General features: G+C 41.4%; 1 long non-coding RNA gene and 2 other non-coding genes across 4 annotated transcripts; 1 reads left to right on the top strand and 2 right to left on the bottom strand.

Moving 5' to 3' along the window:
- Positions 1 to 1,020: 1,020 nt before the first annotated feature.
- Positions 1,021 to 12,880, bottom strand: LOC128630461 (uncharacterized). Of its 2 annotated transcripts, XR_008394837.1 has the most exons (3): positions 12,520 to 12,880; positions 2,299 to 3,639; positions 1,021 to 2,175 (listed from the first exon to the last, which is right to left on the bottom strand). It is a non-coding gene; the product is annotated as an uncharacterized LOC128630461 (long non-coding RNA). The 2 variants fall into 2 exon arrangements; XR_008394836.1 differs by lacking the exon at positions 12,520 to 12,880 and having other exon boundaries at positions 2,299 to 4,119.
- Positions 7,574 to 7,645, bottom strand: trnaw-cca (transfer RNA tryptophan (anticodon CCA)). The gene has a single exon. It is a non-coding gene; the product is annotated as a tRNA-Trp (tRNA).
- trnak-uuu (transfer RNA lysine (anticodon UUU)) lies at positions 8,741 to 8,813 on the top strand. Its single transcript has one exon. It is a non-coding gene; the product is annotated as a tRNA-Lys (tRNA).
- Positions 12,881 to 14,740: the final 1,860 nt, after the last annotated feature.

Here is a 14,740-nt window from a genome sequence, read left to right on the forward strand (position 1 = left end):
TTTGGACACAAAATGTAAACATTCCTCATGAATCCAGAACATTCATTTGTTTATTATTTAGAAAGTAATAATTAAACAGCTGAATAAAATGATCAGATTAATCACTTGCAACATTTAGGATATGAATTTCTTGTATTGAGAGAGGTTTTTAATTATACACAGATATAAATAGATGTTGTTTATTTGTAGTTTTCATATTTGACTCAGTACATTACACCACATTTATTTAATCAACTATTTATCAAGTTTTTTCAATATTGAACTGAATGATTGTTCAATATCAATAAAAATCTTCAAATAATCTATCAACACCATCAATACATCTCATCAGTAAATAAAAATCTACATTTATCCAGCTGATCTATTGACTGGTTTATTGAAAGTTTTACAGCTTCGACAGGTAAAGAAGCCATGGCTTTAATCTGATCTTCTGATTTCTAATGATAATTAAATGACAAAATACAGAATTAAAGAATATCTTTATTTAAATTCAAAATCACGAATCATTTAAAAATATGGACTACAAGTAATTTCTACAAGTGTTCATACAGACAGAAAGACCAGAGATGAAACGGATTTAACAGATACAGGACAATTAGGACAAGGAAAGTGAGAGAACTAGAATTATCATTTTTTTATTATTTTTTTTAAAAAATTACAACTGTGTTCAAGATCACAGCAAAAAGACAGTAGAGGAAACAAAGGGAAAAAATATTTCACATTTCCTGTTTAAATTCAACAGTAAAATCTCATGAACTGAAGACATCGTGACTTTTTGAAACCGGTCGTTACATTTTTGAGTCAAACGGAGCAGGTAGTGATGAAGAAGCTGCCTCGAAAGATCATTTCTGTTCCTCGAAGAGTAAAAAAAAAAAAAAAAAAAATTAATTCCTAAATGCATGAAAAATAAACTATGTACATTTTATGTCTAATTACAGTGAACCCTACGGAGAGTGAAGCTCACAGAGGCGAAGTGTTCACGCTACAGCAAATTTCACCGGTTGACGCTAAACTCGCTCACTTAGAAGGTGCGTTTCTCTGTCCCGGGATATTCCTAGCACTGTGTGAAAGCTCCTGAGATGTCCAGCATGGAGACGTGTGTGTATGTTGATGTGTACACAGTACCAATGGTCAGGATGTACTGTTGTGTCCGAGTTTCTCGTTCTCCTGAAAAACACACGTGCGCGCGCACGCACACACATACACACACACACACACACAATGGAATTGTAAAGCAAAACATTGGAATATATATCTTAATCACATCTCATAGTCCTTTTATAGAGTCTGAATCAGTTTGACTGATTCATTTCGAGTTTATTCAGAGTCGAATCACTTTCTAGTGAGAATCAAATACTCATCTCAGTCTAGTTCGTTTGGAAGTGTGCGACTCTCACTAGAAAATTATTCGACTCCGAATCGTCTCGAAACGAATCAAAACCGATTCAGACTGGACAAATGGACTAATAGAAGAGAAAGAGCAACAGGAAAGAGGACAGCCTTCCTGCTGAAAGCAAACCGGATCAGAATCTTACATTAGATTATTTTCTATATTTTTATTTTAAATCAGTTGTGTTGTTTTTCTTCTTTCTGCACTCGATTGAGGAAACACAGCAATGATAAATAAATAAATAAATTTATCTGTCCAGCTTCCTCCTCTTCGTCCCTCAGAATGACGTGTGGGTGACGGATTGACGGATTTAAAAAAAGATGTCTGGGCAAACTGTGACCTCCTAGAGTTAAAAGTGAGCATCCAAGGAAATTTAATGTGTTAACTGCACTACATTCTGCAGTCACAGCACCAGAAAAAATATGTCCATCTACTGTACATGTTAACACACAAAAAAAGCTTTTGAGTATTAGTTACCCTGTCTTACTGTACAAGGCACCTGCAAATAATAAAGCAAGTAAATAAAAGTTCATCTATCATTTCACTTCCACTAATCAGTCTTTTGACCAGTCTAAAAATAAAAAGACTAAAAAGAAACAGACTTAGCAAGAAGAACTAAAGATCTGTGGATGATGAAGTCTCAGTTCCACCGCAGCTTCAACAGCCCTGGATCTTCTCCTTTAAAGCTTGGAGAAGGGCACGTCTTTCGGACTCTTCTTTTCCAGGGCTGCCTGCGCTGACTTCATAAGATCCTGTGTCTGCAACATGTTCATGTTCCAAGTAGCCTGGAGACGCAGAGGAGAAATCTCAGATTTCGACCGCTCTACTTTGTGTTTGTGGCCATACTGTGTGTGCATGGGTCTACCTTGAGGCTAAAAATGCTTTTCATGTCTTAAGCAGGTTCTTACCATGTAGTCTAGGCTCTCAGTCACACTGTGGTCTCAGGAGTAGAGGAGGTTGATTTTGGTTCCTTGGACAGCGACGCGACTCCGGCCTGCAATCTCACCTGCTATTTCCAGAGCTCCAGCAATCATGGACTATCAGGGAACACACGACTGCAGAGATGAAGAACAGAACACACACTTGCCTTCATTTATACTAAATAATAAAGCTACATGAAAAAAATACATGGTACAACCCAAAGTCACATTCTTCTGTTATCATTCCATATCTTCCATGTGTCAGTCCAGAATTTCACCTTTTTGTGATCACAGAAATTAACGCAAAATCAAGAAACTCCACAATATTCAGAGGAGCTTCCACTTTTTCAAAGTCACTGCAAATTTGGGCCAAAACATGTCATGACACGTCATCACCACAACAGGCCTTCAGCACAGGTTACTCTACTTCCTGAAAAAGTGCAGACCCGGATACAAGTTACGTTCACATTCATGGGACAATTCACATTCACAGTTCCATTGTAACTGAACTCGGACCACCTTCTACAGGTAGTCTCGGGTTCGGTACCGCAGTGCACTTCCCAGTCCACATTACGACGGTCACATTACCAACTTTTCATGCAAACTGCTCTGTGTTGGACTAAACATCCAGTGGGAAAGCCCACTAGAAGAGCTACACTGCAGAATTTTTCTGTCTAAAAATGAACAAATTTCAGGTTTTGTAGCTCTTCTTTGATAAATGACAAGATGGTAATATCATAAAATAGTTCATCATAAAACTTTGTATTAAAACCAGACATCTGATGCTCACAGTGGTTTATTTAATCTTCAACAAACTGCAAATGTAAATAATTGTTCAGAGTGTGCCCCCTTGTGGTCAACTCTTTCATAGGGGCTTGTACGAGTCAGAACAATCAGCCCATTCTTATCTTCTCATCACTTACTATCTCTATATATGATCATATGGACAAAAATAGCTTGTTTACAGATCTTGGTGTAAACATGTAAGCAAGCAATGTATGGCAAGTTAATGTTCCTCATACCTTCACCTGAAACCAGGCATCCTGTGTGCACAGACGAATATCACAGGCTGTGATTAGATCCACTCCTGCGAAAGAAGAAATCAGATCCACAAAAAAAAAAACTTAGTAATTCAGTCTCCTGCAGCTAAAAGCCCCAGTAAAAGATAACTCTCTGATGGTTAAAGCGTTGCAGGAAAAGTGACAGCAAACAATATGGATGGAACTTCCCAGAGTTGTGGTGAGTGTATGAGATGATGGTACTTAACACTCCCAACAGACCTGCTTCCACACAAACGCCATGCACTGCCACCACCACGGGCTTTGGGCACTGCAGACACATCAAACACAAAGTTCAGTTTATATACCACAATGTATTACTCTAATAGGTTATTGATTGTACAAATACTACATGCATGTAGAACCCCTACATGCTTTGTGTTTAATTTATGTAAGGAATAAACATACGGTTATAGGAAAACAGTCAACGATCCAATGAAGTGGAGTGACCGTTATCACCCTAAGGTAGAACTGCACATTCTGAAGTGTTTTATTCCCCTTACACCACAGCAAGTTGTCAACAAGCGCATTTCGTTATTAATTAAAGAAGATCATGTCATACACATTAATCTATTTTAAAGGCTGATCGACAGTGGATCTTACAGATGCCGATAACCAAGTCGGGTAGCACCTACTAATAACCGATTACTACTGAATGAAAATATAACACTCAGTGGAAAAATTAAGTTCACTTTATTACAAAAATAAACAGTACTGACCGTACCATGAAAATGTACTGCACTTTTTCTAATGAAATATATATTATATATATATATATATATATATATATATATATATATATATATATATATATATATAGCATCAGACTTTTAATCTGAGGGTCCAGGGTTCAAGTCCTTGTTTGGGTGTTGTAGTACCCTCCATATCTTCTGAGAGGACCAGTGAAACCATCTAAGGTGCCTCTTTCCAGCATGTTTTGTTCAGCAAGCAAAATGGGCAAACTAAGGGTAAACATTCAGCAGGTTGTCAAGTTACTAATGGTTACTAGCTGAGAGTGTTGCTACCTAAGCTTTGTTACCTTTTAGCATGAAGTTGACAAAGACATGGGTGGTCATCATAGAGATTGGAGTCCATATAACAGCATCCTTATTAGACTGCGCAGAAAATCATGGGTCTGTGTGAAAAAGAGCACATTGAATGACCCCAACATGATTTGAATCTTCTCATCTGGAGTCAGACGCACTTCCGTTGCGCCACGAGGTCCCAGCTCGAAGCCTATAGCGCATCATGGTGCAAGGCATACTTGTTCATCGGCGTGGCGATCAAGACGCATTGGAACTCGGAGACAGGTGGTGGGCTGTGACTGTTGCGACTAGTGTCTGACATCTGGGCAAGAGCTCTTTCAGAGGACAAGGCACGAGCCCTTTAAAGGGATAACCTGACTGGTTTCCCTTCCCTGGACATTAAGGGAGATTTTCAAGATCAAATGGTAGATCTCACCCCAGTGCGTGAGAGTGAAGCGCGGACAACTTATACCTGAAGCGCAACTCAGGGACTCAACTGCCTATGCGATAGAACCATGGTTCAGCCTTCTTCTGGGTAACTTCACACATTTACCATTCGTACGAGGCCTTTGTGTCATTATACGTGTCAGACGATGGGCAATCAGTGGCAAAGGTGGCGTAAACCTGCTTTTTGCGAGGCATACAGAGCCAAGATTACACGTCAGTTTGTGGTGTGGAATTAACGTGTTTGTTAGAAATTTTGGTCTCCTTGTGCAGAAAAGCCAAGTTTAATTAAAAATGCTGATGCTATTCTACTTGTTCTCATACCATGACACGAAGGCATTCCTTGAACCAAGACAAGCCTCCAGAGTGAGCCTTACGAATAAGAGTTATGCTGGTAACGATTTCCAAGCGACATGCTGGTCAAAAGTGTGCTAGTTGTAAACAAAAATACGAACAAGGTCGTTAAACAGAAAGCACTGGGGTTAAGTTGATCTCAACTTAGAAACTGGCCAACATAATAGATAGGACCAAAGTTCAACATTCTCTTGGTTAACGTCACCATTTTACAGGTTTCACAAGAACCTTGTCTCTTTGTATGTCTCAGACTGCAGGCAGTCAGTGGGTAAAGAAGTATGAAGGACAGAGCCGTGGTTGAACCCTGTTGGTTTGTATCCTTGAATAGTGGTGCTGAGCTGTGTTAATAGTTTGTAGAAAGCCATAAGAACCAGATGGGATGGGCCCTTTCCAAGCCAAGGGCTGAGCACCATTTATGTCTGTGAGAACCGTTGAACTAGAGCGTCCACAGGCCTGACCTACAAGCTCGAGGGTAAAGTGCGCTCTCGATATTCGAGCCTAGATAGCTCAGTCGGTATAGCATCAGACTTTTAAACTGAGGGTCCAGGCTTCAAGTCCCTGTTTGGGTGTTGTAGTACTCTCCAAATCTTCTGAGAGGACCAGTGAAACCATCTAAGGTGCCTCTTTCCAGCATGTTTTGTTCAGCAAGTAAAATGGGCAAACTAAGGGTAAACATTCAGCAGGTTGTCAAGTTACTAATGTTTACAAGGTGAGAGTGTTGCTACCTAAGCTTTGTTACCTTTTAGCATGAAGTTGACAAAGACATGGGTGGTCATCATAGAGATTGGAGTCCATATAACAGCATCCTTATTAGACTGCGCAGAAAATCATGGGTCTGTGTGAAAAAGAGCACATTGAATGACCCCGACATGATTTGAACCTTCTGATCTGGAGTCAGACGCACTTCCGTTGCGCCACGAGGTCCCAGCTCGAAGCCTATAGCGCATCATGGTGCAAGGCATACTTGTTCATCGGCGTGGCGATCAAGACGCATTGGAACTCGGAGACAGGTGGTGGGCTGTGACTGTTGCGACTAGTGTCTGACATCTGGGCAAGAGCTCTTTCAGAGGACAAGGCACGAGCCCTTTAAAGGGATAACCTGCCAGGTTTCCCTTCCCTGAACATTAAGGGAGATTTTCAAGATCAAATGGTAGATCTCACCCCAGCGCGTGAGAGTGAAGCGCGGACAACTTATACCTGAAGCGCAACTCAGGGACTCAACTGCCTATGCGATAGAACCATGGTTCAGCCTTCTTCTGGGTAACTTCACACATTTACCATTCGTACGAGGCCTTTGTGTCATTATACGTGTCAGACGATGGGCAATCAGTGGCAAAGGTGGCGTAAACCTGCTTTTTGCGAGGCATACAGAGCCAAGATTACACGTCAGTTTGTGGTGTGGAATTAACGTGTTTGTTAGAAATTTTGGTCTCCTTGTGCAGAAAAGCCAAGTTTAATTAAAAATGCTGATGCTATTCTACTTGTTCTCATACCATGACACGAAGGCATTCCTTGAACCAGGACAAGCCTTCAGAGTGAGCCTTACGAATAAGAGTTATGCTGGTAACGATTTCCAAGCGACATGCTGGTCAAAAGTGTGCTAGTTGTAAACAAAAATACGAACAAGGTCGTTAAACAGAAAGCACTGGGGTTAAGTTGATCTCAACTTAGAAACTGGCCAACATAATGGAGGGGAGCAAAGTTCAACATTCTCTTGGTTAACGTCACCATTTTACAGGTTTCACAAGAACCTTGTCTCTTTGTATGTCTCAGACTGCAGGCAGTCAGTGGGTAAAGAAGTATGAAGGACAGAGCCGTGGTTGAACCCTGTTGGTGTGTATCCTTGAATAGTGGTGCTGAGCTGTGTTAATAGTTTGTAGAAAGCCATGAGAACCAGATGGGATGGGCCCTTTCCAAGCCAAGGGCTGAGCACCATTTATGTCTGTGAGAACCGTTGAACTAGAGCGTCCACAGGCCTGACCTACAAGCTCGAGGGTAAAGTGCGCTCTCCCTCCTCGAGCCCAGATAGCTCAGTCGGTAGAGCATCAGACGTTTAATCTGAGGGTCCAGGGTTCAAGTCCCTGTTTGGGTGTTGTAGTACCCTCCATATCTTCTGAGAGGACCAGTGAAACCATCTAAGGTGCCTCTTTCCAGCATGTTTTGTTCAGCAAGTAAAATGGGCAAACTAAGGGTAAACATTCAGCAGGTTGTCAAGTGACTAATGGTTACCAGGCGAGAGTGTTGCTACCTAAGCTTTGTTACCTTTTAGCATGAAGTTGACAAAGACATGGGTGGTCATCATAGAGATTGGAGTCCATATAACAGCATCCTTATTAGACTGCGCAGAAAATCATGGGTCTGTGTGAAAAAGAGCACATTGAATGACCCCGACGTGATTTGAACACGCAACCTTCTGATCTGGAGTCAGACGCGCTACCATTGCGCCACGAGGTCCAAGCGCAAAAACTACAGCGCACCATGGTGCAACGCATACTTGTTCATCGGCGTGGCGATCAAGACGCATTGGATCTCGGAGACAGGTGGTGGGCTGTGACTGTTGCGACTAGTGTCTGACATCTGGGCAAGAGCTCTTTCAGAGGACAAGGCACGAGCCCTTTAAAGGGATAACCTGCATGGTTTCCCTTCCCTGGACTTTAAGGGAGATTTTCAAGATCAAATGGTAGATCTCACCCCAGTGCGTGAGAGTGAAGCGTGGACAACTTATACCTGAAGTGCAACTCAGGGACTCAACTGCCTATGCGATAGAACCATGGTTCAACCTTCTTCTGGGTAACTTCACACATTTACCATTTGTACGAGGCCTTTGTGTCATTATACGTGTCAGACGATGGGCAATCAGTGGCAAAGGTGGCGTAAACCTGCTTTTTGCGAGGCATACAGAGCCAAGATTACACGTCAGTTTGTGGTGTGGAATTAACGTGTTTGTTAGAAATTTTGGTCTCCTTGTGCAGAAAAGCCAAGTTTAATTAAAAATGCTGATGCTATTCTACTTGTTCTCATACCATGACACGAAGGCATTCCTTGAACCAAGACAAGCCTCCAGAGTGAGCCTTACGAATAAGAGTTATGCTGGTAACGATTTCCAAGCGACATGCTGGTCAAAAGTGTGCTAGTTGTAAACAAAAATACGAACAAGGTCGTTAAACAGAAAGCACTGGGGTTAAGTTGATCTCAACTTAGAAACTGGCCAACATAATGGAGGGGAGCAAAGTTCAACATTCTCTTGGTTAACGTCACCATTTTACAGGTTTCACAAGAACCTTGTCTCTTTGTATGTCTCAGACTGCAGGCAGTCAGTGGGTAAAGAAGTATGAAGGACAGAGCTGTGGTTGAACCCTGTTGGTTTGTATCCTTGAATAGTGGTGCTGAGCTGTGTTAATAGTTTGTAGAAAGCCATGAGAACCAGCTGGGATGGGCCCTTTCCAAGCCAAGGGCTGAGCACCATTTATGTCTGTGAGAACCGTTGAACTAGAGCGTCCACAGGCCTGACCTACAAGCTCGAGGGTAAAGTGCGCTCTCACTCCTCGAGCCCAGATAGCTCAGTCGGTAGAGCGTCAGACTTTTAATCTGAGGGTCCAGGGTTCAAGTCCCTGTTTGGGTTTTGTAGTACCCTCCAGTTAAACGCTAACGCATTGCAATGTTATAAACTACCTCCTAATGGACCACCATGCATCTCCATTCAGCCCGTGTCCTGTCAGCTAAATGTAGCATAATGTCACTAATAATTATTCACATGTTCATGCTTTTAATAAATCTTTTTATCCTGACACCGTATCAGTGAATTTAAACTAATGCCTGCATTCAGAGTATAAGGGGGGTGTGCGTGTTCAGGAGTGCACCTTAGCACTTATTAGTCATGGTCAGACAGTGTTTGAACTAAAATCTCTCTCTCTCTCTCTCTCTCTCTCTCTCTCTCTCTCTCTCTCTGTATCAGCCAGAGGAGGATGCCCTCCAGGAGTTTTTAATTTTATAGGTTTTTTTTAATTCTCTGGGTTTTTAAAAAAAAAAAAAAAAAAAAAAAAAAAAAAAAATCACACCATGGTACTGAGCATGTGTACTTTTGGTGGTATCGTTACCAACGACTAGATTTTTGGTATCATGACATCCCTAATATGTAAGGAAATAGGATGAACTCTGCATACAGGGAAGCTTAGTTTTATGGGGGACTCGCGTAGTGGTTCCACCTCCGCGGCGTGCGGCTCTTCTAAGACATCTACACGAAACCCATCCAGGAATTACCAGGATGAAAGACCTGGTGCGTAGCTATATGTGGTTGCCACACTTGGATGCAGAGCTGGAAGCATTGGTCAAATCGTGTGCAGTCTGTCAGGAAAACAGAAACGCTCTGGCAAACGCGCCACTGCATGCGTGAGAGATACCAGAGCAACCATGGAGAAGGATTCACATTGATTACGGTGCACCGTGGATGGGTAGAATGTTCTTGATCGTGGTAGAAGCATTCTCAAAATGGATAGAGGCTTATCTGTTAATCAAGTCTACATCCACAGTTACCATTCAGTGCTTAAGACAAACCTTTAGCCAACACAGGATACCAGAAGTAGTGATGTCAGACCATAGCAGTTTTTTTGTTTTTTTTTACCAGTGCTGAATTCCAAGAGTTTATGGAAAGAAACGGAATTAAACACAAGCACAGCACCCTACCATGCATCTTCCAGTGGTCTGGCTGAAAGGGCCGTTCAAACATTCAAAACCCTGATGAAAAGAGTGCTGGAGAGTCCATTGAAAAAGCTAGGCAATCAGCTGTGTGGAAGGAAACTGGTCTACACAGGGTCTCATTGAGATACAAATAATTGAGAAAAACGGTACCATGACCAACATGCAAAGGAAAGATATCTCGTGGTGGGTGACCCAGTGTATACTAGGAACTTCAGCTCTGGACCTACTTTTATTCCAGGAACAGTTCAGAAAAAGACTGGTCCTGTATGGTGCACAGTAGCATTGGGAAGTGGGCAAGTAGTGCACTGACATATTGATCAGGTGAGAGATGGGCACAATGCAACATCCGTAGCACCAGAGTTGTAAGACACTTCACGGCCAGATGTTGCCATTCCAGCGCATTCTACAAAAGACTCAGGTTCTTCATTCTCTGAGGAAAGTCACAAACAAAAACTGGGAGGAACTTCTGAAGTGGCTGCATCAGAAACTTTCCTTGGGATGGAAAACCCAGAGTTGAGAAGGTCTACACGTACTAAATCTCCAAGCTATCTGAAAGATTATAATTAGTGTAGTGGTGAGTTCCCCAAACGCAGGGCAAGAATGAACCCAGGAACTGAACTGAATCTCAAGAGAAAGTGGGGCATGCAATAAGACAATGGCCCGAACAAAGAATGGTTAAAGAACAATAAAGTTATTGGTTTGAATGGCCAAAACTGAAGTCCAAGCCTATGTGCAGGACTAATAAACAGTTACTGGAAATGATTAGTTGCAGTTCTTGCTGCACAAGGGGGTCAGATCAGATACTGAAGGCAAAAGGTTCACATACTTTTGCCACTCCCAGATATGTAATATTGGATTATTTTCTGCAATAAATAAATGACCAAGTATAACATGTGTCACGTTTGTTTAAATGGGTTCTCTGAGTAGTTTTAGGACTTGTCTGAAAATCTTGTTATTTATGTAGAAATATAGAAAACTCTAAAGGGTTCACAAACTTTCAAGCACCACTGTAGCTGTGATGTGCAGCAAAAGGTTGTTGAGCTTCACAAAATGGGAAGTGTCTATAAGAAAATAGCACAAGCATCGAAAATGCTCATTTCCACCATCAGGACAATAATTAAGAAGTTCCAGTCAACTGGAAATGTTATGAATTAACCTGGAATTGGACGCGTGTCTATATCGTCTCAACACACTGAAGAGGACGGTTCGAGTGGACAAAACATCTCCAAGGATCACAGCTGGAGAATTGCAGGAGTTAGTTGTGTCTTGGGGTCAGAAAGTCTCCAAAACTACAATATGAAGTCACCTACATCACCACAAGTTGTTGGAAGGGTTTCAAGAAAAAAGCCTCTACTCTCATCCAAAAACACACTCAGGTGTCTTCAGTTGGCCAGACACTACTGGAACTTCAAATGGGATCGGGTTCTATGGTCAGATGAAACCAAAATAGAGCTTTTTGGTAATAAACACCAGAGGTGGTTTTGAAGCACACAGATAGGTAGCCATATGGAAAAGTACCCCATGCCCACGGTTAAATATGGTGGTGGATCTTTAATGTTTTGGGAATGTTTTTCTGCCAGAGGACCTGGACATATTGTTAGGATACATGGATATTAAATAAAAACCTGACTGCCTCTGCCCGAAAGATTAAAATGTGCCGTGGTTGGATCTTCCAGCAGGACAGTGATCCAAAACATACATCAAAATCAACGCAAAAAACGGTTTACTGACCACAAAATCATCGTCATTTAACACTAATGATCAGTATTGAAAATATTAACATGGATATCTGAGTCTGCTAATAAAATTAACTTCTACTTGCAGTCAAATTTTGTAGTGTTTAGGACATTTAACACCCTTCCGTCCAAAAGAAACCAAAAGGGGGTACAAACTTTTACACTCCACTGTATTTGGTTGAAATTGCGCTTATAGAACAACTGAACAGCAACGTTTCCATACAGGTTTTAGTGAAGTGTTTAACAATAGCAACTTGACTTGAAATGGATGATGTTTCATTAGCGTGGCCTGTGCCCAAATCCTGCACGACTGCGTATCTAGGTACACTACACACGGTCTGAACGAATGGAGTCTCTACCGCACCTAGTGCACTAGAGATAGACATTCCATACAAGGTGATTTGGGACGGAGCCAGTGCACAGAAACCGTTTCCCTGCGAGAGGCGCAGGTGGAGCTGGAGCTGTGTGACTGATTTGTGCACCTGTGACTACAGAACTACCTCAAGTCTCCACACAGAGAGCTGTTCAAGAGAAAACCACTCCTAAAGAACAAATCACTGCGTCAGCGAGACATCAACCCTTTAACTAGACGTTCATCCCAATTCCACACAAATACCGCGGAACTATTTAGGGCTGAGAGACAGTTCAAAAAGCACTGAAAATAAAGTCACTTGGTAAACAGTTGCTCTCTGCGTCACCCAGACAGCGAGGCGGATAAACTACAAGTTCCCGAGAAGCGTCAGATTTACTAAACTAACTAGTTCACCGTTTATCCGGCGCTAAATAAACTCCCACCGAGTTAACTCAGGTTAGTACTTTATACTAAAACAGCCGCAGAGCTAACAAGCTAGCAGCTTAGTGAATAAATAAGGCCAAACGCGTTCACCTACCCACCTACAGTCGGGTGTGAAGTCTACAAGTTGCTCAGTGCTGCGTTTTCTCTCCACTTCTGTAGTTTTCCGTCATTAAATGCGGTTCAGAGACGGCTTCCATTACACCAATCACCAACCCTCAGTGAGTAACCCGCTCGCCATGTACAACCTGCTACCTTTAACAGACAGACGCGGTTAGTCACGCCCATGGACGCCAGAGAGGATAATATGATTGGTTCGAACGTGCGTGGTGGGTGGAGCCACGAGAGAGCGCTCTACATAGAGTTTAAATCTATTACTTCATCCCCAGTGAAATCCTCTTATACAGAGACTAAGGGTCCATAGAGTAGGATTCAGTCATTATCTACATCATTTAATTCACTTGAGTGACACCTGTTTATAATAGTTTCACATAAAATCACAAATATTATAGCTTAAAAATGCAACTCATAAAATTTTTTTTTGAAAATAAATTATATATTTTGTAAATGTATAAAATAAAACTTGTGTCCTATGTGGTGGTGTAGTGGCTAGCACAAGGACAGATTTAGTGATTTGTCGGATCCTAGACAAAATATAGGGATGGGGCCCTCATTTCAGTGTTTTAACATCAATATTTAAAATTTCAGCTTATGTTATTTAGCATTAACAGCAATAATCAGGTGTGTACGGGGCCTAAAAGTGGCCCTGGACTTTCTGGCCCCGAGTGGACCACCACACCCGGTCCACAATACGCCACTCATGAAGTAAGCATTCTGATGGCATTTTAGAAAAAAAACACAATTAATTAGCAAAAAGTAAAAATAAAACTTTCTTAACTATAAGTTTATGCAGCGTTCTGGGGGCCCTTGCTAGCTCGGGGCCCAAGGCAATTGCTGCACGTACGTTATCATGTTTGCCTTGCACCTCCAGTTTTGGAGGTTCAATTCCTGCCTCTGCCCTGCATCGTAGTTCTCATCGTGCTTCAGGGGGTTTCATCCGGGTACTCTGGTTTCCTCCCACAGTCCAAAGACATGCGTTGTAGGCCGATTGGTATCTCTAAAAAATGTGTGCAATTGTGCCCTGCAATGGGTTGGCACCCTGTCCTGGGTGTCCCCCCACCTTGTGCCCTGAGTCCCCTGTGAGTCTTGACTCTGTGTAGGAAAAATGGGTGGATCTATGTGTCCTGCTCTAAAAAAAGTGTGAAGTGTATTAAAGAAGACAGAGCACTTGTGAATTTTAGACTTGACTGAAAATCACTTACACACAAACAAACAAAAAACCTCAAAAGTGTAAACTCTGGGTTTAAGTATCTGTCCAGTGAAGTATTTAGCAGAGCATTTATCTCCATATCAGGTGTGTTATACTATTACACTGAGCAGACTGACCTATCATAACAATCAGCATATAGTCTCATATTCCATATTCTATTATATACTAGCAGTATTATTTAACTGAAAGTCAAAACTTTTGCTACTAAAACCATGCAGTAGAACTGCTCGATAGAAATAACATTGCTCATGTGACATCCTATTAAATGTAAATATTATGTATATGTACTTTGGCTAGTTGTTTTTTTCTCCATATGGTTATAATGTTCCCAAGACTAATACATCACAGGTATTCATCATGTATACATAAGATGGACTACCATAACAAAATGAGCATAAAGTTCAAGTCATGCACAGATGTTTATAATCGAATCATTTTCCTATATGTCACAAATGACCAAATAGTCTTCAGTAATTCCAGACAGCATGGAGAAAGTTAAATAAAGTGAAGTGAAGGATATAATGGATGCCTGAAGGGTTGCATAAAACAACTCAAAACTATGACTACACAATAAATTGATGGGATTTATGTGCATTAAATTGTGTTTTTATGAAACATCTTAAGAAACAGGGGAATAATGTCGACTGAGATTGATTACTTAAAGTGAAAAACAATAAGAATCATTTTATAATAAATAAATAATGTACAATGTAAAATAGATAAATTATTTACAATAACCTGATTGCATAAGTGTGCACACCCTTAAACACATTTAAATTTTATCACAGCATTTCATCTTTTTGGATAAGAGTAGATCAGTTTGGAGCGTCTTGATTTAGCAATATTTTACCATTCTTCCTTGCAAAAGCATTCTAACTCCGTCAGATTGGCTGGACATCTCCTGTGCACAGCCCTCTCCGGGAAACCCCACAGATTTATGATTGGATTTAGGTCTGGACTCTGACTGGGCCATTCCAAAAGCTTGAACTTGT

The sequence above is a fragment of the Ictalurus punctatus genome, unplaced genomic scaffold (assembly GCF_001660625.3).
Source record: "Ictalurus punctatus breed USDA103 unplaced genomic scaffold, Coco_2.0 Super-Scaffold_100056, whole genome shotgun sequence".
Lineage (NCBI taxonomy): Eukaryota > Metazoa > Chordata > Actinopteri > Siluriformes > Ictaluridae > Ictalurus > Ictalurus punctatus.